The 24,466-nt window shown below is 38.2% G+C and overlaps 1 protein-coding gene and 1 pseudogene across 2 annotated transcripts in view; both read right to left on the bottom strand.

The window, feature by feature from the left end:
* Positions 1-24,466, bottom strand: part of SCN2A (sodium voltage-gated channel alpha subunit 2) — a 163,825-nt gene that overhangs the window by 109,595 nt on the left and 29,764 nt on the right. The window lies entirely within an intron of this gene.
* LOC126933200 (microtubule-associated protein RP/EB family member 1-like) lies at positions 5,192-23,433 on the bottom strand (annotated as a pseudogene). Its single transcript, XR_007718451.1, has one exon. The product of XR_007718451.1 is annotated as a microtubule-associated protein RP/EB family member 1-like (transcript).

The raw sequence follows: 24,466 nt of genomic DNA on the forward strand, positions 1-24,466 counted from the left end.
AACCTGCACAGGTACTCCCTTAATCTAAAATAAAAGATTTGGAGAAAAAAAAGAAAATGTGTTTGTTGGAAATGAGCAAGGGGAAGATGTAGCCAAAAATAATATTTTAGTCACTTTAGGAGGTAACTTTTGATGGTAAGAGAAAAAGATGTCTCAAACTAGTTGAAGTAAAAAAGAAATAAAGACAGGAGTTTATTGGTTCATGGTTTGTCCAGGGCTAGTCTTAGGCATATGATGATTCAGGAGCTCAGTTGGTGTTACCAGCTCATAGTTATGCTGTATCCTTTTGTTCTGACTTTCATAGTGATAGGTTTCCTAAAGATTCTTCCCTTATTTTAGTAAGATTCTGTAGCAGCTCTAGTCTCCCAACCTTCCAGACCTCAATTCAGTGGGAAGAAAGACTCAGAAAAGCTCTCATTGCATCTCACTGGCACCTGGTGCATCACATGCCTATCCTGAAGTAATTACTGTGTCCAGGGTAATGCCATCTTTGGTTGGCCTCTCCTAAGCCACATGTTCTACCCTTGAAACACAGAAGAGTCCTCACTTGAAACCTATAAGTAGTCAGGGTTATTGTTGTGGTACAGAAGCATTTCTCAAAAGTGGAGTTGGAGCTGGGAAGGTCGCTTTTGCTTATAATCCCAGCATTTTGGGAGATCAGGGCAGGAGGATCCCTTGAGACTAGGCGTTTGAGGCTGAAGTGAGCTATCATCACACCACTAAACTCCAGCCTGGGAGACAGAACTAGAGAAAGAAAAAAGGAAGGAAGGAAGAAAGGAAGGGAGGGAGGGAGGGAGGGAAGGAATGAAGGAAGGAAGGAAGGAAGGAAGGAAGGAAGGAAGGAAGGAAGGAAGGAAGGAAGGAAGGAAGGAAGGAAGGAAGGAGGGAAGGAAGGGCGAGCAGAGAGGGAGGGAGGGAAAAAAGAAGGATGGAAGGAAGGAATGACAGACAAGTCCCGGCGCGGTGGCTCATGCCTGTACTCCCAGCACTTTGGAAGGCTGAAGCAGGCAGATTGCTTGAGGCCAGGAGATCAAGACCAGCCCAGTCAACACGACGAAACCCCATCTCTACTAAAAATACAAAAAATTAGCCAGGCATGGTGATGGGCACCTGTAATCCTAGCTACTGGGGAGGCTGAAGCAGGAGAATTGCTTGAACCCAGGGGGTGGAGTTTGCAGTGAGCCAAGATCATGCCACTGCACTCCAGCCTGGGCGACAGAGTGAGACTCAGTCTCAAAAAAAAAAAAAAAAACAAACACACACACACACACAAACAAAGCAAAAAACCCAGGAAATTACAAAAGAGCAGAGTTGAGTTACTATTACTGGAATAAGGGGAAAATTAATGCTGGACAGAAAGAACAAACAAGTGCATGCTCTGGTCACATACTCATCGTATTTGCTGTGCCTCCACATTTGGAAAGTAACATTATCAATATTGGGATATACACATATGATATATATTCCATGTGTACCAACTTCCATGTATACTGGTCAGGCAAGATACTTAGAAGATTCCTTCCCTGATTCCCTATTTAATAAATGGTGCTGGGAAAACTGGCTAGCCATAAGTAGAAAGCTGAAACTGGATCCCTTCCTTACACCTTATACAAAAATTAATTCAAGATGGATTAGAGACTTACATGTTAGAACTAAAACCATAAAAACCCTAGAAGAAAACCTAGGCAATACCATTCAGGACATAGGCATGGGCAAGGACGTCATGTCTAAAACCCCAAAAGTAATGGCAACAAAAGCCAAAATTGACAAAGGGGATCTAATTAAACTAAAGAGCTTCTGCACGGCAAAAGAAGCTACCATCAGAGTGAACAGGCAACCTACAGAATGGGAGAAAAGTTTTGCAATCTACTCATCTGACAAAGGGCTAATATCCAGAACCTACAAAGAACTCGAACAAATTTACAAGAAAAAAACAAACAACCCCATCAAAAAGTGGGCAAAGGATATGAACAGACACTTCTCAAAAGAAGACATTTATGCAGCCAACAGACACATAAAAAAATGCTCATCATCACTCACCATCAGAGAAATGCAAATCAAAACCACAATGAGATACCATCTCACACCAGTTAGAATGGCAATCATTAAAAAGTCAGGAAACAACAGGTACTGGAGAGGATGTGGAGAAATAGGAACACTTTTACACTGTTGGTGGGACTGTAAACTAGTTCAACCATTGTGGAAGACAGTGTGGCAACTCCTCAAGGATCTAGACCTAGAAATACCATTTGACTCAGCCATCCCATTACTGGGTATATACCCAAAGGATTATAAATCATGCTGCTATAAAGACACATGCACATGTATGTTTATTGCGGCACTATTCACAATAGCAAAGACTTGGAATCAACCCAAATGTCTATCAGTGACAGACTGGATTAAGAAAATGTGGAATACTTACACCATGGAATACCATGCAGCCATAAAAAAGGATGAGTTCATGTCCTTTGTAGGGACATGGATGCAGCTGGAAACCATCATTCTCAGCAAACTATCACAAGAACAGAAAACCAAACACCGCATGTTCTCATTCATAGGTGGGAATTGAACAATGAGATCACTTGGACACAGGAAGGGGAACATCACACACTGGGGCCTATTGTGGGGTGGGGGGAGTGGGGAGGGATAGCATTTAGGAGATATACCTAATGTAAATGATGAGTTAATGGGTGCAGCACACCAACATGGCACATGTATACATATGTAACAAACCTGCATGTTGTGCACATGTACCCTACAACATAAAGTATAATAAAAATAATAATAATAAAAGATTTTAAAGTTAGATTAAAAACAAGCAAAAAAAGAGAAGATTCCTTCCCCGTAGTAAGTTGCCCTACTGCAATCAAGCACACAATATTTCATAGATTTCTATGGTGAACATCAGCTTCAATTATCAAATCTATATTCAGGTTTCACTTTACAGATGTGCTCAGCAATATACCAACTTATTATACAAATGATTCTAATTCAAAATAAATTAAGAATAAAAAATTTATAAGATGATTTACCAAACATATTTTTGGGAGGAGATTAGTCATAATAATAACACATAGTATTTACCTTTTAAATAAAAATATACACATAGTACCTACTTTTGTCAAGCACTATTTTAAGAGGTATGAAACCGTTTATTCCTTATAGCAACTTAATGAAATAGATACTGTAATCATCTCCCTTTAAAACATGAGGAAGGAGTAAAAAATGGAACAGAGGATACTAGAGGCTGGGGAGGATAGGGAGAGATTTGTTAAAGGATACAAAATTGCAGCTAGACATGAGAAATAAGTTATAGCTTCTATACCACTGTAGGATGACTATACTTAACAATATTATAGAATTTCAAATAGGTAGGAGGAGGATATTGAATGTTCCCAATACAAAGAAATGCTAAATGTTTGAGATGATGGATATGCTAATAACCCTGATCTGATCAGTATATGTTATATGTATTGAAATATCACTATGTACCCCATGAATATGTACAACTATGGTCAATTTAAAAAATAAAGAAACATGAAGAAACAGAGGCATCAAGAAATTCAAGTTCTCACAACTAGAAAGAGTAGGGTCAGATGTGGAACTCATCCTTGCAGGCCGCGGATTCCATGTTTCTGACAATTATTCAATGCTTAAGACATTTTCTGGAATTATGCACTATCAGAAACATACCAGATATGTGCAGTTTCCTTAACATTATATTAGTTATAGGGTCACCTGTTTCTCTCCCATTGATTCTAGCCAGTGAGTGTATCTTGGAATATTTAAAAGGGTGAACACAAAATGTTTTACCAAAACATGTAAGACATCAAAAGAACAGCAACTGAATATTTTTTCACATCAAAGATACTTTTGTGTAATGTAGATTTAAGAATTATAGTCTATTTCTCATTTCCCAAGATAAGGTTTTCAAAAATCATACATTAGTTTTTCTTCCATTTGTTCTGACCTTTGTTATCACATCAAACTGGTATTTTATGAGAGTTCTATATGGCATATATTACGTGAAGTTTTTAAATTTCATTCCGTTGCCCTATATTTCAGACAGAAGATTTTGTATTACAACTTTTAAGGCCAGACACTATATTTGGAAGATCCATGAATAATGAGAAAGGCAAACAATATTATTTGAAGTAGTCAGAAAATAAAAAATGTTAAGAATTGGGATTCTAAATTCTGATATTCCTATAATGTTTTCCTTTCAATACTCTTCTTCTTTAGTTTTCTCATTTATACAAGAGGAATATATTTTTTCTAAATTAAAATTTCTTAAAATCATGTTATTATACATGATGACATCAGCAAAAAAAATGAAAGATAAGACAATTTAAAAAATAAGGGTAATAGCAAATATCCACATTCATAATAAATGCTCTAGAAATAAATTTATACTAAGAAAATGGCTTATTACATTTCATAGATAAGGACATAATTTTATATTAGTTTATATTATAATTAATGGTTGTGGATAAGTACTCAAAAACTTAGAAAATTTTGTGCTCAAGAATTAAGAAAGCTGAGAAACACTAAGGAATGTCTCTTTTTCTGGAAGTGGTCTTTTAAGTTCTGTTCTACAATTATAGTTTTTTGGGTTCTTTGGTACATTACAATAATGTAAACATGAACTAAGAAAAGATCTGCTAAAAATTATTTGAAGATATATTTTTCAGATTTTCTAGCTTATTTCATAGGTTCAGGTCTATTTTCTTATCAGTTTTTCGATTGTTACTTGCTGTGATATATATATATGTATGTATGCACACACACACACATATATACACAAACATATGTACACACACACACACACACACACATGTATATGTATCCTTCTCTTTTTAACCTGAATCCACTAGCGCATTGCTGTAACTAACAATTTCCATAATAGGGAGAAAGTTCTGAACAACCAGACTTACATGTTTTTCTGCTGCAGAGAAGAAACAGAGAACAGTAGAATATGAAAAACTCAAGTTCAGTGTTTACTGATCAGAAAAGCTGTTTTTGTTTTTGTTTTAAATGCTAGGTTTAGTTCCAATATGAAACTAACTTATTTTTTATACTTTTATATTAGGTGCATTGAGCAATATTCTTTTTTCTCTTTCTTGAAATAAAAAAAAATTATTTAGAAACTACTTAAAATAGGGGAAAAAAAAAAAAAAAAAGGCCTGTCAAGAAACACCAGGTGGAAAATGAGTTGCTAATAAAACAGAATTTTAGGTAACAAAAGTCTAAAAACCACAAAAAAAGAAATAGCACCACTGTCATTGGAACAATGGCTATTTACTTGCATTTTTTGGCACTGTCAATCACTGAATCTGGATTTTTCTCTCAATTCCACACAGAGCATCCATTAAATAATTTTGTTATCAACTGTTTACTTTTTACACACATTTTAGGACAAGCTATCGCCAGACACAAAGGGGCTGAACAATCTCAGTGAGTGACACGTATTTTGCAAACTTTTGCCAAACAAAAGGACGGAATAGGTTGTGCACAAATCTAATGAGGGAGAGTTAAGGAATAACACAGTTAAAATATTAATAATTCAGACATGGTACTGTATTTTCTGTAAAAGAAAATGAACATTTAGTAACACACTAATACATTTTGTCTCTTAAGAGATTAGGGTACTGATAAAGTATTCAGAGAACTGGAGAGCTGTGGACAGCAGATACCAAAAACACCCCAGCTTTGCAGAACCCAAGGTAACCATAGCCTTCCCTGCTTACTCCCTTTGCCAGAGGTCCACGAAGAACTTGCAGTGTGCGCACCTGCCTGCTGCACTTCCCACTCCAAGCTGCAAACTTTAAGAACCCAAAGAGGTGTCCCTAGTGGGCAAGGGGAGCAGAGAAGAGAAGCAATGTTACAGTAGATAGTTAGGCAGACATGAGCAAGGCGGGAGAGAGCCCCTCCCTCAGGAATGTCAGGCAACCATCAGGTGATGGTCAGGTGGTTATTAAACTGTCTAAAATAATAATTGGTCTTAGTCAGCACCAGATAAAGACAGTCCCCCAATGGATAAAAAAAACACCTGAAGCTGGTGATCAGAGGCTTCCTGATAAGATCTCAGGAATTGGGTGAGTGGGCTCAAGCATGCACATTAAGAGGCAAAATGGCAGAATTTAACTGGTATATGACCTTCTCAGGAACAATCTACTGGTAAAGGAAAAATGCCTCAAGTGAGCATGCACACTTCAGTAAACACACTGCACATATCGCCCCTCCCAAGTGCTGGCAGGTCACACTGCACATGTGTACAGTCTGCTCCAACAGAAAATTAAGGGAAGAGAAATGCAAATGCCTTAACCAGGCCAATGTATAAAACCTCAAGTCAAGGGCCAAACAGGGCACTTGGATCTCTTAAGTTGCCTGCTTGGCCTTTTCCAAAGTATACTTTACTTCCTTTTGTTCCTGCTCTAAAACTTTTTAATGAACTCTTACTCCTGCTCTAAAACTTGCCTCGGTCTCCCCCTCTGCCTTAAACCTACTTCTTCCCCTCAGCCAAATTCTTTCCTCCAATGAGGCAAGGATCAAGTTTGCTGCAGACCTCTATGGATTCACCACTGGTGATATGTTAAATGTGAAACTAAAGGATGGTAAAATGGGAAACAACCTCCATTCAATCTCAGAGATGTGAGGAAATCCCCAAAAGTGCTGTTAGATGAAAGAATTGGACACACCTCATTTCCCAAAAAAGCGTAATACATAGAAATTTCAGAGATAATTGGAAAAATTCCCAGAGAAATCCTCAATGAAAATAGAGCTCTTCAACCCAGAAATCTCAGGGCTGAAACACACCTTGTGTTCATCCAGGCAACAATGCCTCTTGCTTTTTAGCAAGGATGCAGTTTGTCAACGACCCCAAATGGCTGTACAGAGCAAGCTTTAGAACTTTCCTTTTGGGCCAAAGTCTAGGCCTGTGAGGTTGCAAGTAGCCCTGTAAGGCCTGTGATGACACCAGGTTGCAAAGGTTCTGAGGTCTGGCCCTTCCTTCCAACATACAATGTCAAACACATAAGATGTCCTGATGTGTTACATTTGATATTTTGAATATGGAAGCATATTTTAATACTCTTAAGGCATTAACTTATTATAAAATTCTCTACCAAGGTTTCACATTAGGTTAAAATTCAACTCAGTCTTTACATTTCTGTACCGAGGTCTCCACCTCAGCATATTACCTAACACCTTCTCCAGCAATCAGTGTTACCTCCACGCACATGGTGAGCCCCATGGTCAGCCTCTTTGTTTCCCAGGTGAACTAACTAGATGTTATCATTGCTCTGCCGCACAGTAAAAGCTCCTAACTCAAACTCACCAGAAAAGGAGTGAAACTCTGCAAAGTGCACTCTAAAAAGAGGTACTTTATGCTTATAAAAAGAAACTAGTGAGTTTTCTAAGAATAATAAAAGAGAGTGTTTAACAGTTAAGTACAAGATTTGGAGTGCAAAATTCGGATAAGGCTCTGCTGGTTCAGGTTGTTAAAACTCTTCTTGTTCCTCCTGTGGGCCCCCTTCATCGGATATCACGAAGTCTTCATCTGTGGCATAGAGAATGTCTACAGTCCACTGCAATACGGGGTCATTGTTCCCCTTGTTCTGCTGGCAAATCATTTCATTGTTCCTTAGCTTTCTGAAGTACAAATCTCTTTCTCCAAGCCTTCAATGGCAAGTTTCAGTACACTGACCTGCTAGCATCGGTTTGACCGTGCAGCACTCCTACTGCCTGCATCAGGATTCTTTTATACCACCCTGGGGCCAGCCTTAGAAGCTGCAGTTATTTGTGGAAATGGTCCTCCGTGGAGCTGGATTGCCAGAGCTGAGAAGTGACTTCGGTTTATCCAGAACTGGAGCAACAAAATGGAGGGAGCCACGTCAGTTTCTTGACCTTGTCCGGCAGCCACATGGTTATAGTCTTTTTCATTGTAGTTTGCGTGAAAAAACTTCTTAAACTACTGAATGAATTCAAAGTTGTTCTGAAACTTTCCTTTTACTAATTGTCCACAGAAATCACTTTGTCAGCACCCACCCTCTTGAAAATACTGCTTGTAGTATTTCGAAGTTCTGGATGTATTCATAGAATTTCACCTTCTTTAAGGCAAAGGAGCCAGGGAGCAGAATGACCAAAAAGTGAAAATAAGCAGCCCCTGAGCACAATTGTTCTATCTTTGTCAAATTCAACTTCAGGAGACTCATTGATCCAGGCCAGTATGTCATGTAGCACTAGGTCGTCATTGGTGACTGATGTCAAGTATATATTCACTGCCATCTTTGGCTCCTGGTGGAACAGTCTACTGCCCACACCCAGCCCTGGTTCCATCTTCATCTTGTTCAAATTGCTTGACCAACATTCCTTTTTAAAGTATAGATATTCCATTAAATGACTGTTATGTTCTAAGACACATTTTGCTTTTCTTTAACAGAAATGCATACAAATCTTCCTGTGATGATCTCCGGGAAATATAATTCAGTGTATAGATAATCACTTTACGTCTAACTTTCCTAGGAAAAATAAGTTAACTATATAAAAGAAATATATATATATTTTAACGGAAGCATTTTTATTTTACTGTAGGTAGACTGGCAATACATTACTACAACCTTTTAAAATCTTCAGATGTATTAAGTGCATGTTAGTAGACTTCCATGAACTCATTCAAACCTCTCTAAATGGCTCATCAGCAGGAAGGCCATCTCTAATCTGATTACGTAGTAGTTTATTTTTCATGGACGGATTATGCTGGAATCACAGAATTCTAATTCTGGATTTTAATAATCAGTAAGAAAGAAAATTTCTAGGATATGGTTCTCTTTATGAGGGTGAGGTATTTCTACTTGTTTGATATACCTGAATATTTCTAGCACAGTTTTCCTCATTTCTTCTTTTCATCAAAGACTTCTACCTAAAATTTATCCCTCAGTCCCTGTTCTCTTTTATGGGGGAGAAAAAAGCAGCCTCTAAACTCCTCAGTGGAACGGTAGATCTGAGTGTCTGGGCATCTTCCCCATGTCAGAATGAGCAGGTAGAGCCAGGATCAGAAAGTCTTTGAAATAATAATAATAATAATAAAACAATGCTCAAAAAATAGCTACATTCCAAAGTGTATGTATGCATGCCCATGTGTGTGTGTGTGCCTGTGTGTGTGTGTGTGTGTGTGTGAGAGAGAGAGAGACAAAGAGAGAGAGAGAGAGAGAAACAGAGAGAGAGAGAACTAGAGAGGAGGCAAGGAGAGCATAGGAGACCGTGGGCTCATCTCTTCGTGTAATGTCAACACTAACTAAATTGTGGCACACTACTAGCTTCTTGATTTCTTATCTCATTGATCCTTGCATTATTTGTGAAGGAAGTAGTGTTGTTGTCACTTTTCAAATGTAGGAGTGATCAGGGTATATGGATGTTGAATAACTTGCCATTGCCACACTGAGCTGGAGTTTAAATTCATATGTGTCTGATTTCAAATACTAAATATAGTCCATGTTCCATTTTTCCCCCAGGGTGAGAAGTGCACCATTGAGCTGCAAGTTGAGAAGGGAAATATGATATAAGTCTGATTTCCTAAAAGTCACTGGATCCCTTTCTATACCTAAGATGTTTGTAGAATCCCACAGGTTCACTGCTATTAGACAAATTTGTGACCCAGTACAAATAACATAGTTTCCCCTTACAATCTTGCTATTGCTACTATGGGGCTAGCTTAACCTCTGCTGGAAAACAGAAGTTGTTTTCTCAATACCTTCACATGCCCCATAATGAATGTACTCTTATCCCAGTCATGGAAGAGGAGCTTACACATTTACCAGGAACTCTCTTCTGCAATACTGTATACATCTCTCCTCATATTCATTTTTTGATGAGTTAACCATTCTTGTGACTCCATCTTACACTTACATGATGCCCTCAACACAGATCCCTAGTCCTGAGTGCTAGGATCAGGATTCAGGATTCCATCACATATTCCCAACAACCCATAGCTAAGGTCTCCTGGGCTGTGGGTTCTTGGAGCCTCAAGTGACATTTCCAAAATTGAACTTACCTTCCTTAGAAATTGGTACCATTTCTTAAATATTTCCATTTCCTTCATTTTTCTTATTTTTTCCTGAATTAGAAGTATTTTTTTCTGACTTAGTTGTTTCACTCCCCTTCCTTTAATTTATGATCTCTGTCACCAAGTCTTAATATTTCTACCTCTAGGAAATACCTCTGTGATTTGCTTCTGCCGCTGCATCTTCATTACCATCAATGTGTTTCAGGAACAGATACATAACAGGACACATCATTTATGTATTTAACAAATAATGTCAAGTTCCTCAGGTAAAAAACCTTACAGCCATCCTTGATTCCTTTCTCTCTCTCTCATATACTACGTCATAACCTCTAGTGACCTTTCTGTTCTATATTCAAATTATATCCTGAATCCAATCATTTCTCACCTCCTCTACCATTAGCACACTTGTTCAAGTTGACACCATCATTCACTTAGATTACTGCAATTGTTAGGGCCAGTAATTTATGAAGTACAGTGCAAAACTGATAACATTGAGGCCCCAGTTGCAAGTGGTGCCTTGCACCTATAATCCTAGCTACTCCAAAGGCTGAAGCTGGAAGATTCCTTAAGGCTACGAGTTGGAGATCGGCCTGGGCAACATAGCAAGACCCATCTCTAAAAAAAAGAGGGAGACACTTGTTTAAGTAGCAGGAAAAAGGGGCCATTAAAAGATTATACAACATAGCTTTTTTCTTATTTATGCAAACTGTCTACTGATGGTTTTTATTTCCTATTTAATGTTGTACTCATTGGAGCAGGGAGACACTTGTAGGGCAAACATAGAGCCATATGAGTGTCCCTGATTCAGAGCAGAAGATAATGTCTGCCCCCATCCGGCACTGCCAAATTCCCCTTCCCACCAGTTGCCGGACTGAAGCAACCTGCCCTCAACTGAGGTCAGAGAAGTCAATCTACCCTTCCCATGAGCCTGCCACCCAAACTGGTGGAAGGGCAACCCCCCAAAGCATTGCAACTCTGCACCTGACACACCTGAATTAGAGGTGGATGAGAAGCTCTCTCCCACTGAGTCTCTCACTTGCCTTAGCACTTCCAGCCTCAGGTGCATTCCTAACTGCAACTTGACCTGAGCTTGTGACCAAATCCCCAACAGGCTTAAGGGCAGCAGAACACAGACATCTTCCCACCAGCAACCCAGTATTCTCCCTGTTGGAGGGTGGCAATAGCTGCAGGGAAAAGGTGAAGAAGAGGACACTGAGTGGTCTGGGCAGGGAGCAGGGGTGCAGGTGGTGTTAAACCTATCCACAGCAGAAAGTACCAGACACTGAGCAGCCAGAACATGCTCCATAGTCCCATGGCTTTCACTTACAAAACCTAACTTCAAACACAAATTTTTGTTTTGTTTTGTTTTTTTGTTTTGTTTTGTTTTGTTTTTTTGAGACGGAGTCTCACTCTGTCGCCCCGGCTGGAGTGCAGTGGCCGGATCTCAGCTCACTGCAAGCTCCGCCACCCGGGGTTACGCCATTCTCCTGCCTCAGCCTCGCCCGGCTAGTTTTTTGTATTTTTTAGTAGAGACGGGGTTTCACCGTGTTAGCCAGGATGGTCTCGATCTCCTGACCTTGTGATCCGCCCGTCTCGGCCTCCCAAAGTGCTGGGATTACAGGCTTGAGCCACCGCGCCCGGCCAAACACAAATTATTAAAATTATCAAGATGGTGACTGCAGAGCATTAGGCCCCGTGTGTGGGGCCCTTCTTAACACGGAGCCTTGTGTGACTGCCCATGAAGCCAGCCCTGGTAATAATTTCTAAATTGGTCTCCATGCTTAATTTTTGGCCTCCTTCAGTTTATTCTCAATGTAGTAGCCGGATTCCTTTGAAATGCTAAAACAGTCGCGTCACTGTTCTGCTCAGAACTCTACAGTGACTCTCCATTTACTCAGAGGAAAAGTCAAAGTGTGAACCATGGCTTCTGTTGGCCAGGAAGGTCTGCCCACCCACCTCACTTCCTTCTCTCATGTCGTCTCCTGCCCTGTACTTTCTCACATGGCTGCTTCTTGCCAAGCACTCCAGACACACTCCCAGCTCATGGCTTTGCACTTGCTTTCATCTCTGCTTGAAATACTTTCCTCCCAGAAATTTGCATGGCTCCTTCTCTTAGCACTTACTAGTCTTCACTCAAATAGGACCTTCCCAGTGATGCTTTCCCTCACCATGCTATATAAAATTGAACACCATCCCCTACAACTGAACACACACACACACACACACACTTTCACACACTCTAACCACATCTCCTTCCTTATTTTCCTCTATAACTTTAACTTCCCCTAATATAAAATCTACTTTTTTAGAGATAGGATCTTGCTCTGTTGCCCAGGCTAGAGTGTAGTGGCAAAGCTCACTGCGGCCTCGACCTCCTGGGCTCCAGTGATCCTCCCACCTCAGCATCCCAAGTAGCCTGAGCTACATACAGGCACATGCCACCATGCCTGGCTAATTTATTTTATTTGTAGTGATGAGGGTCTTGCTATGTTGGCCAGGCTGGTCTTGAACTCCTGGCTTTAAGCAATTATTCTGCCTTCACCTCCCAACTGACTGGGATTAAAGGCATGAGGCAACATGACTGGCCTAGTATGAAACTTATTAATAATTATTTATACTGTTTATTATTTGTCTTTGTACATTACATTGCAATATAAACTACATGTCTTAGGTCAGGCTCCCAGAGACAGGCACTGAGATGTGGCTTAATGGGAAAGTGATTAGTTAAGGAAGTACTCCTAAGATCAATCAGGAAAGGAGTGGGTAAAGCTGCAGGTCTGGATGGGGAAGGAGCCAAGCTAAGGTGTAATTCCCAGCAAAGCCCTACAGAAGGTGGCTTTATTATGATCCCACAGGACAACTTTGGAGTACAAATTATGTATTTGAGTTTGTCGCTATATGAAGCAAGGGATCTGTACTTTCATAAGACTGCAATAGTCAGTCTTTGGCTAAGGATATGGGTGGGGGCACGTAAACTCCCCGGCACTTCAGACTTTGTACTGAAGTGGAAAAAATGTCTCAAATAATCTGAAGACAGTTCTCTAAAGCAAGACACAGGTACAGATTTTTAAAAGCAGAAACATTCACCTGCCAGAAGAGGAACACAGAGATAACAATAAAAGGGACTGAGGTGATCTGGTTTGGGTGAAGCAACATGAGGTTTATTGTACCATTGAGAACAAGACTTTTTTCTTTTCTTTTTACTCTATTGCTAGTGCTTAAGACAATCCCTGGCACAGAGTAGGGATTGAGTACATAGATAAAAATTGTATTGCATACCTTCTATGGTCCAGGCTCTACAATAGTCTGAGTACATAGTACAGATAAACATAGACTTTCCAAGACAAATTACCATTTCTTTTAAAGGTTCTATCTCCGGCATTCAAATTTACAGAATGTGTTAGTCTGTTTTCACGCTGCTGATAAAGACATACGTAAGACTGGGCAATTTACAAAAGAAAGAGGTTTAATGGAATTACAGTTCCACCTGTTGGTTGGGGAGGCCTCACAATCATGGCAAAAGGCAAGAAGGAGCAAGTCACATCTTTCTTGAATGGTGGCAGACAAAGAAAAGGAGCTTGTGCAGGGAAACTCCCCTTTATAAAACCATCAGATCTTATGAGACTTATTCACTATCACAAGAACAGCATGGGAAACACCTGCCCACATGATTCAATTACTTCCCACTGGGTCCCTCTCACAACACATGGGAATTCAAGATGAGATTTGGGTGGGACACGGCCAAACCATATCACAGAATTAATGTCCTCTATCTCCCTCCTCCTTACACTAATCTCTGTCAAGTTCTGTGAATTGTGCTTCTGAAATTACGTATCTATCTCTTCCCTTCTCATTCCATTGCCAACATCCAGCTTCAAGATTTTATTACTATAATTAACTGGGCTACCGTAAACAGATGATCTCTATTCTTCAGTTTGTTTCTCATCCATCTATTTTATATATAATTACTAATATAATTTTTTTAAAACTTGGCTGTAGTTATATAATAATCTATCTAAAAACTTTAAGTCCAATTAAAACTTCAAATACATTATCCTTCTGTGCTGTGATCTTAGATTTCCTTTCCATCCTTTATACCTTTTTGACGGTGTTCAACCAAAGATTATTTTCTGTTCCCAATCTCTCTACTTTCTCCCCTTTGTATCTTTGCTCAGTTTCTTCCATTTGAAATGAATTGTCTTCCTTATCTCAACCAATGAATTCAATATTAACTCGTCAAAATTAACTCAAATACCATTTGCTCTAAGAAGACTCTTTTCATCTCCTAAGCTGGAAGCTATCTCCCCCTTCAGAACTCTTGGGACACCTCCTAGGTAATGTGGTGTATGGGAAAGAGTATGGGTTTTGAATCAAATTATTGGGATTGAAATCCAGTTCTGCCATTTAGTAACTCAGTGACCTTGAGTGAGGCTTAACTCTCAGAGCCTCAGTTTTCTTGTCACTATGATTCCTCTTCCGGGCATTTAAAGAATGCTTCAGCCTGCCTGCCTGCCTGCCTGCCTGCCTTCCTTCCTTCGTTCCTTCCTTCCTTCTTTCCTTCCTTCTTGCCTGCCTTTCTTTCTTTCTTTCTTTCTTTTTCTTTTTCTCTTTCTCTCTTTTTCACAAGATTCTGCTCAGTTGCCTATGCTGGAGTGCAATGTTGTGATTAGGACTCACTGCAACCTTGACCTCCCAGGCTCAAGAGATCCTCCCATCTCAGCCTCCTAAGTAGCTGGGACTATAGTGCACACCACCATACTTGCCTAATTTTCTAACATTTTGTAGAGATGGGGTCTTGCTGTGTTGCCAGGGCTGGTCTCTTGGCTCAAGTGATCCCCCTGCCTTGGCCCCACAAAGGGCTGGGATTATGGCCATGAGCCACCTTACCTAGTGCAGTTTTTCTTTCTAGTCTTCCCTCTTACCAACCCCTATGATAGGGTTAGGTTTTATGTCCCCACCCAAATCTCATTTTAAATCGTAATCTCCGTAATCTCCACGTGCCAAGGGAGAGACCAGGTGGAGGTAATTGAACCATGGGGGTTGTTTCCCCCATGCTGTTCTTGTGATAATGAGTGAGTTCTTACCAAATCTTATGGTTTTATAAGGGGCTCTCCCGTCTTTGCTCAGCACTTCTTCCTGCCGCCTTGAGAAAAAGGTGCTTTGCCTCCTCTTTGCCTTTTACCATGATTGTAAGTTTCCTGAGGTCTCCCCATGCCAAACTTTGAATCAATTAAACCTCTTTCCTTTATAAATTACTCAGTCTTAGGCAGTTCTTTATAGCAGCATGAAAATGAACTAATTTAGCCTACCAGTGTCTTATGGTACAGACAAAATATAATGTGCTCATGATCTTCTAAATTTTCACACTGATCTCTGTGTTTCCACTTCAGTGGCATTGTTTAAGCTGTTTTCACCACCTGAAGTCCATGACACCATTTCAACCCAGGAGAAAATAGCAGTTTAAATCTCAAATACGTTTTCCATGCACACTCTCACATCCTTTCAGCTGGATACACCCTTTCACTTTTTCAAGCTTAAGAACATTTGTTTTTCACACACCTTTTTTTCCATTTAAGTAATTGCCTTCAACTAAGATTATAATTTGTAACTCTTGCAGTACATAAAGCAATGCCTTACAGAAAGTAGACACTCAGTAAAAGAGCTGAATAACAGAAGATTTCAAATAGAAGCAGCATTGAACAAACTCTCATATTGAAGACAGCCTCAGGGTGAAATAGCCTCTGTCGATTCTAGAGGGCAGATCTAAGGTTACTATGAATGTTATAGGTAGCAAAATGTTGATAAAATATGTTGAAATAAATTAAAACAGACCAGACTTGAAGAGTTTCTGAGCAGACAAATCCAAGTGGCCCTCAGAAGTGACCTAAACTTTGCTTGATTTGCAAATATACACAAAGCTCAACTTGAACTATTTCTTAAATGCCTAAAGATAAATGAAACTTAAGGCTAACCAATCAGAAGTTGCCAACTCATGTAGTAATATAAGTAGGAACTTTTCAGCAAGATAGATCAAATAAGGCAACTATGTAATTGTAACCAATTAAATATTTCCTTTGCTTTATTTCCACATTCTCCCTATAAAAGCTTTCTCTTTGAGTTCTCTCAAGAGGCCTCAGAACCACTTTTGGTTTGGAGCTGATTCAAGAATTACCATTTGCTCAAATAAGCTCTTTAACATTTTATTGTTTCTCAATTTACTTTTTAACAATTATAAGTAACAATGTTCACATTTTGAGATTTGCATAAAAATGAGTATTTTTTTAATGTGAAATAATCCTCAGTTACTAGCAGATACTGCAGTAAGGATGCCTATCTGAGTAATTAGAATGTGTAATTCCCCAAATATTTTCAACCTCTAGAGTCTATGATTGCCTCAATAAAACACTGGACATTAAATTGTCTTTTACTAAGTAAGAAAAGATGAAGACAGAATTGAACTAATTTTTTTTTTTTTTTTTTTTTTTTTTTTTTTTTTTTTTTTTTTTGAGACAGAGTCTTGCTCTGTCACCCAGGCTGGAGTGTAGTGGTGCCATCTGGGATCACTGCAAGCTCCGCCCCCTGGGTTCACACCATTCTCCTTCCTCAGTCTCCTGAGTAACTAGGACTACAGGCGCCCGCCATCACGCCCGGCTAATTTTTTGTATTTTTTTATTTTTATTTTTAGTAGACGGGGTTTCACTGTGTTAGCCAGGATGTTCTTGATCTCCTGACCTCGTGATCTGCCCTCCTCAGCCTCCCAAAGTGCTGGGATTACAGGCGTGAGCCACCAAGCCTGGCCAGAATGGAACTAATTTTTAAGATCATTGACATAAACTGGATTAGAGATAACTCCGCATCCAGAAGATGGTCACAGAACATGTTACTTTCCTGATGAGTGACTGAGACTGATCCCTTTTGACTGTGGGCTTACTGGGCTTGATGAAAACCTTCCAGTCTCTAGCGCTGATTGCGTCATGTGGGGTCGTCCTAAGTATGTGGTAGTAATGGAGCCTAGCCTGCATTTGTACAACCAAATCAAAAGGTGTCAAAGGAGAAGACGAAGTAAGGAAAGATCTTACCAGTGAAATCTGGCTTACTTTTAGAATGCAATTAATCAGAGTTTCTTAAACTACAATGAAGAAAGCATTCAAGAGCTATGGCATAGTTTTCTTGTCTCTTTTTAGCACCAGGGATGAATGTATTTGTATTTGTTGGGCTCATATTATAAATATATTTTCAGCAAAACGTGTCAAAATATGTGTCCAGACTTTTTTTTTTTTTTTAATTAAAATTAGTTACCTTGGAGGGCCAGGCACTTAACACAAGATTACTATGGCCCAATAACTTCGGAATTCCTTCTTTTGGAGTTGTTGCTTTTGTTTTTTAGGGAGCTAATTCAGAAATCTTTTTTTTTTTTTTTTTTTTTTTTTGCTAAGTATTTTTGGCAACCTGTTTCTAGCTACACCTTTTTATGAAACATCATTCATTTTGAAGAACTCTTGCTACTATTTGGCAAGACCAATTCTTCTGAGCAAAACAACCACCAAAAAAAGGCAATAATTTTAGAGCCAGACAAAACTGGTTTACGTCTTACTCTCCTACTTTCTAGCTGTGGTTCTTTGGTCAAAATACCTAGATTGTTGTGAGGATTAAAGAGTATAAGTTGGCTGGGCATGGTGGCTCACCCCTGCAATCCCAGCACTTTGGTAGGCCGAGGCAGGCAGATCAGCCTGGCCAACATGGTGAAAACCCATCTCCACTAAAAATATAAAAATTAGCCAGGCATGGTGGCGGGTGCCTGTAATCCCAGCTACTTGGGAGGCTAAGGCAGGAGAATTGCTTCAACCCAGGAGTCGGAGGTTGCAGTGAGCTGAGATCGCGCCACTGCAATCCAGCCTGGGCGACAGAGCAAGACACTGTCTTGGGAAAAAGAAAAAGGGTATACCTTAAGTAAAATATCCAGTATACATAACAGATGCTACTTATGCTCCTTTCTCCTATCTTTCAAGCTCTTACATATAGCATTGTACTAAGCACAATGAATAAACCCAAATCATAAACAGTAAGCCTAATCTTTCAGCATTAAAATCCAGCTAATCATTTAACAAAAATTTTGAAATGTCTACTAAGGGCCAGTCTTCTTCCAGACACTTGGGATACAGTAACGAACCAAACAGACAAAACCTTGCCCTTGTGGAGCTTATATTCTAGGTAACCAAGTGGAGGGATACAGATAATGTCCATGTAAGGCAAATATAGATTCTGACATGTGGTGCTAATTGCTCCAGGGGAAAAAATGTATGAAAAAGAGAGAAAAAATGTCAGGGTTGGGGAGGAGAAGGATGTATTGCAATTTTAAGCAGAGTGGTCATGGAGAAACTTACTGAAGAAATGAGGTTTAACAGAAGCCCTGAAGGAAAGTGGAGAATCTAGCCAAGTCATGAGCCTCCCTAGATGAATGGGTTCGACAGGGAATTCATGCATCAGAAGAGTTACGGAATGGTGTTCACATTTGAAAAGGCCTGTTGGAAGGTAAGTAACACTGAACAAATGAAATAAAATGAGGCAGTAGCACATCAACAGGAATAAGAAAGTAGAGCAGGTAGCAGTGACACTGGGGACAATAGCAGTTGCTGCCAACCTCAGTTAGGCCTGCCATCTGGTTTCACAGCAGTTTCACCAGTGACACCTGTGACATAAATGTCAAGATCAGAGCCCAAGCCAGACCCGGAGAAGCAACAATTGTACCAGAAGTAAAGCGGAGCTCTCTGCCATTCTATGTCCTTGGCTTGAGCACACAAGGAGGATGATGAAAGCAGGATAGCCAAGCCCAGGCTGCCCGGAAAAATCCAAACCTGGATGGCTGCCTGCAGGGTGGGCCCAAGAACGGCTTTACGAATATGAAAAGTACAGCGGCCAAATTTAGCAACTAGAAACAGCTCGACGTCAGAGAAGTAGACAAGGCAAAATATTGCCTATCCTTAGTGTCTAGAAATGTGTGTTGAAATCTTAAAAGATTAGAAAAGGGATTCTCTTTTTAACCAGGGTACAGTTTTTAAACTAGGCAATAGCAGCCATTAAATGATATAGCTACACATCAGGTATTTGTACAAAATGTTTTTTTGTTTGTTTTCGTGTGTGAAAAGTATTTTGGCAATGTATTTTTCTACTCGATATAGGGGTAGCTATCTTCTCTAGCATATTCCATTACTTCCAGTCATTCCTAATACATTACAGAGAACAAATAACCACTCTGTTCCTCGGTTCACTCAATCTCTTGACCACCGGGGTTTTTCCTTTCTTTCTTCTTTTTTTTTTTTTTTTAATTGTTTCTCCCCTATTTAGAATAAGGATAATCCCTCTCCTGGTTAAATCCATAAGTATACTATTGGAATAAATTCAAATTATTGGGAGTAAACCATTTTTTGTGTGTTGTAAAGCAATAAAATATTTTAAATTCATTTTCTTCTTTTTCTTAATATTATTAAATATCAAGTTTTGCCTATAGGAATGAATTGAGGAGTATTTTATACAAAAATAAATTATATTTTGGATTCTGTATTTTACAGTATTTTGTATAGCTTCATGCATGTGAATTTTAAAAGTATGGCTGGAACTCATAAGATGGTTGGATTTTGAACAGCGTCTCTGTCCATGTGCACAGATACAGGAGCCCACATATGTCAGATTCATGTGATTTCTACCCCACCATATTGCTGCACCAGTTTCATCTGCAAATGAAAACAGAAAAAACAGCAGGCTGGAGAAGGAAAAAGGGCAAAAGACTCAGAAAAACTTACCGCCTCCCCCCAGTAAAGTGACCATTTGCATTCTATATATTCATTACCAGACTGACACTCATGAGTGACATTTTCCATTTATTTTTCTCACTCCCAACCAAAATATATGGAAATAATTAAAAACGAAGATTGATCTCTAAAAGCAAAAGCAGAGCCTCGTCATTTGGAAATTATCAAAGGGCAAGAAATGACTCACACATTTTTTGAAAAGTTCAAATCATAATCACAAATTATAAACTGCATTTTCTTTTGGGTTCTCATAAAAAAAAAAAACAGACAGTGAGAAAGAGAGAGAGAGGGAGAGAGAGAGAGAATGGTTTTAGTTCTATAAAGAAAATATTTTTCAACATTAAAGAATTTATAAATTGTAAGATATAACTAAAATTTAGAATTAAATCCCTACTTTATAAAAAAGATCTTGAGTGTGTCTTTTCTTTGCGTTGGCACTATAACCAATGCAAATTAAAATAATGGGTTTTGTGTTTGGAAGGGGGCCTCCCAAGAGATCATTTAGTCAGGCTTCTTATATTCATTAAGGATTAAACTAAAATCAAAGACAGATGGTTTGGTCTCATATCTCAGAACAGAGATTTCACAGCTTTCTTTGAGTGCTTATTCAACTCTTTAATCACCATCTAACTTATTCCTTAGTTATAATCTCTATCAATATTAACACTACCTGGACTATTTTCACTAACACTTCATTGGATGAAAATGGAAGCATTATGCATGTTGCTATAAGAGATTTATCAGGAGAAAATTGACAAAATGTTTATTTAGCATTTCATTTACTGGCATTTTGAAAGGATCTATTCCCATTGGTTTAACTAAGATCCGATGACTTCGTTACAATTGTAGTAGAGTTAAAACATTGGCTGATTGTGACCGTAATTTCTATAATTCGCAGTCTTCTGTCTACATTTTGCCCAACTTCTTTCTCATTTTATCTGAAGATAATTAAATGCTAATTTGAATAATAAGCTCTTGAGGCAACAAAATGGTTAAAGGCATGAACACAGAGATTCCTAACATGTTGTATTCTAATTATCACTCAGTATAGCACATTTTATTTTGTGTGTGTGTGTGTGTGTGTGTGTGTGTGTGTGTGATTTCCTTCTTTGATCCATGGATTCATTATTTAGAAGTCTGTTGCTTAATTTTGAAGAATGGGGCCTTTTCTAGATATCTAATTGCAATTGATTTCTAATTTAATTCCATTGTAGTCAAATACTCTTTGAAATGAATTGCGACTTATTTTATGGCCTAGCATAACACCACCTGTGGAATGTTCCATGTGTATTTGAAAAGAATGTATATTCTGAAGTCGTTGGGTATACTATTCTATAAAAGTCAGTTAGGTCTGCATGTTTGATCATTGATAATGTTATTTAAGTTCTGTATATCAATTTTTTGTCTTCTTGTTCTAGCAACTGAGAGAAAATTGATAAAATCTCTAACAATTATTGTAGATTTCTCTGCTTTTTACTTTAGTTCTGCCATTTTTTTCTTCTTGGATTTTGAAATTCTACTTTGTTATACCCTTTTAAGATTGTTATGTCTTGTTACAAATTGGCCTTTTTTTCCCAAATAAAATGACCATTTTTATCCGTGTTAGTATCCTTTGTCTTAAAATCTACTTTTTTGATATTCATATAGCCATATCAGCTTTCTTTCGCTTAGTGTTTGCATGCTATATCTTTTACTGATGTTTTACTTTCAACTTGTCTGTTATATTTAAAATATGTTTTGAAAACAGCATACTATTGAACTTTGCTCTTTATCCAGTCTGACAATCTTAAGAGTAATGAAAATATACACCCACAAAAAGACCTATGCAAGAATGTTCATAGCAAACTTTTTTATAATCGTTAAAACTTAGAAACAACTCATATGCTCATGAATAAGTAAATGAAAAATTATTACAACATATTTATATAGGAGAGTGCTACTCAACAGCAAAAAGTTATGATATACTTACATATGCAACAAAATGGTTAAATCTAAAATAAAAAATGTGTTAAGTGACAAAAGCCAGGAAAAAAAATTACATTCTTTATGATTCCACTTACGTGAAGTTTTTGAGCCGGTAAAACTAAGCTATGGTAATAGAAATTGGAACAGTGGTTGTCTCTGGGGGAAGGAGGGATTGACAGGAAAAGGGTACTGGGGTGATAGAAATATTCTACATCTTAATCGGAGTAGTTGCCAGACAGGGGAATACATTTGTCAGAACTCAAAGTAATATACACTTAAAAATATCTGTATTTTATTTTATGGAAATTATATTTCAATCAAAGAAAATGGCAAAAGCCCAATCTCCACTACCTTTTGTCTACTTCCTATTTTCCATAGTCTATATTGGTTACACCAAGCCAGGCTAGATAAGCTGAGACACGCTAACTATGTTTTCATTGTCTTGCTGACTCTCTTTCAGTTGACAGAATTCCTATTGAGTATCTCCTATGTACTATCTCCATGTGGCCATCAGGAAGATTGCAAGCTTCTCTGATGTTAATCATACTTTAATGAGAAGCACAAGTCCAATTATGCCTCTTAGATAATTCTCTCCAAAATAATTAGGAGGTGGCTCCTTCCGGGTCTTTGCTCATAATACCATTCATACTCCCTGCTTCCAAAGAATTCAAAACCTAATTAGGTTGTCAAAATAAACACAGAGAAATTTAAATAATAACACCAAGTCTGGTAACAACATAAGAGAACAACGTACAAAAGCAATCCAAAACAGCAAGGTAGTACCCAATTGACCTGTGGTAATGATGACAAGCTTGAACAGATTTTTAAAAATTTTACAAATGTTTTTATACACAGTATTTTACTTATCATGTACAACAATCTTAAAAGGTAGATCAGGGAGGTATAAATATCCTCATCTTTTAGATGAAGAAATTGAGTTTTTAATCAGGCTATGTCACTGGCCAAGCGAATAAGAGACAGATGCAAGACTGCAACTCGTATTTTGACTCCTGCTCCCAACAAGGATTTATTCTATATTGCTTTTTGTTTATAAGAGGTTAACAGCATTGAGATCTGAAGTGATGTACAGAGGCTTCATGGATGTGGTGGTACTTACATTAGGCTTTAAAGGCTGGCCTGGAGTGAAAGAATATTCCAATTGCAAGGGAAAATTATGCACAAAGGCCCAAACCCAAGCAGGACCTGACTCTGACCTATAGGAGAAAGCAAAGCAGGTTGGGACAATAGCAGGTGAGAAAATTAGTTGGGCTGGCGTGGAGGTTCTTGCCTTGGTCAAGTTGCAGATTTAATACAGAAAGGATGATAGTGGCCAGAGTCCAGAGGTATCAAATACAATGCCGAAAGTCAATGGTAACTTGCTGAAGCTTTTTAAAAGGAAGTAAAATATTAAGAAGAAAACTCTATTACGGAGTATGTTAAATATTATAAAATATTAATATTACAAAATACTGATATGATACATATTTAAGATTACAAGTACAGTTGTAAGAGTGGATGAGCAATGGGTGGGTTGTAAAGAAATAAAAGAATTAGGTGCACAAAACTTGTTTGAAATGTACTGTTAAGCGAATGAAAACAGGAGCAAAACAGAACCAAAGAACACATTTTTCAGCATGAGAGAGAGGCATACTTGCTTGAAGGCATAAAAAAGGAGTTATCAAGAAGAAGAAATTAAGAATATGAAGAGAAACTTGCTTGAGGGAACTTTTGAAATAAGAAGGCTAGGATGGGGTCAAGAACAAGGAAGAAATTGTTAAGCTGTGAAATCAAGAGGGATAATGTTAAGCATGGAGAAAAGTCAGAGTAAATGGATGAAGAGATTAAAGTAAACAACAGAGAAGATTAAATTCACCTCAGCACCTCAGTCTTTTCAATAAAGCCCTGTGCAAGATGCTGCTGAAAAAGAATAGAAGAAAAGAATTGGGATTGAAATTCAGGAAAGAATAAAAAGGCCATTTGAATGATCACTGATAAGAAATGGGTTGTGTTGGTTGTTTTCAGAAGAAATAAGATGTTATAAATGTAAAAGTTAATACATAAATTTAAACACTTGATTTTAATAACCATATAAATTTAAGTAATAATTTATATATATATATAGCATCTCCCTATGTTGAATTGACATTCTTTTTCCATTTGAATAAAGGAAAATAGAATGATCACATATGAGGTCAAATTTTATCTGTCTAATAATCCATAAATGTAACAGGATAGAACATCATCATAATGACCATTTTTGTGGAAATGTTACTAAGGCCAGAAACTGTCTTACGTGTTTTACATGTACATTTCATTAATTCAATCTTCATAATAAAGTGTAGGATAGGAACAATGATAATCCCATTTTACCAAAGGAAGCCAAAATAAGTTTATTACTTGCTTAAGAACACATTAGTGAGTAAGGAAGCCTGAATTTGGGCTATGGCAACCTGAATCTGAGTCCAAGTTCTTGACCACTATGTTTGATTGGTTGCTAAAACTATCAGTATAAACTGCAACATGTTACTCAAAGCTCCATTTCCTGATAGAGCTAATAATCCAATATTTTATTATATTTGGTTTTTCAATTATATTTAATTGACAATTGAAAACTGTATATATGTATGGT

The sequence above is a fragment of the Macaca thibetana genome, chromosome 12 (genome assembly GCF_024542745.1).
Source record: "Macaca thibetana thibetana isolate TM-01 chromosome 12, ASM2454274v1, whole genome shotgun sequence".
NCBI classification, from domain to species: domain Eukaryota; kingdom Metazoa; phylum Chordata; class Mammalia; order Primates; family Cercopithecidae; genus Macaca; species Macaca thibetana.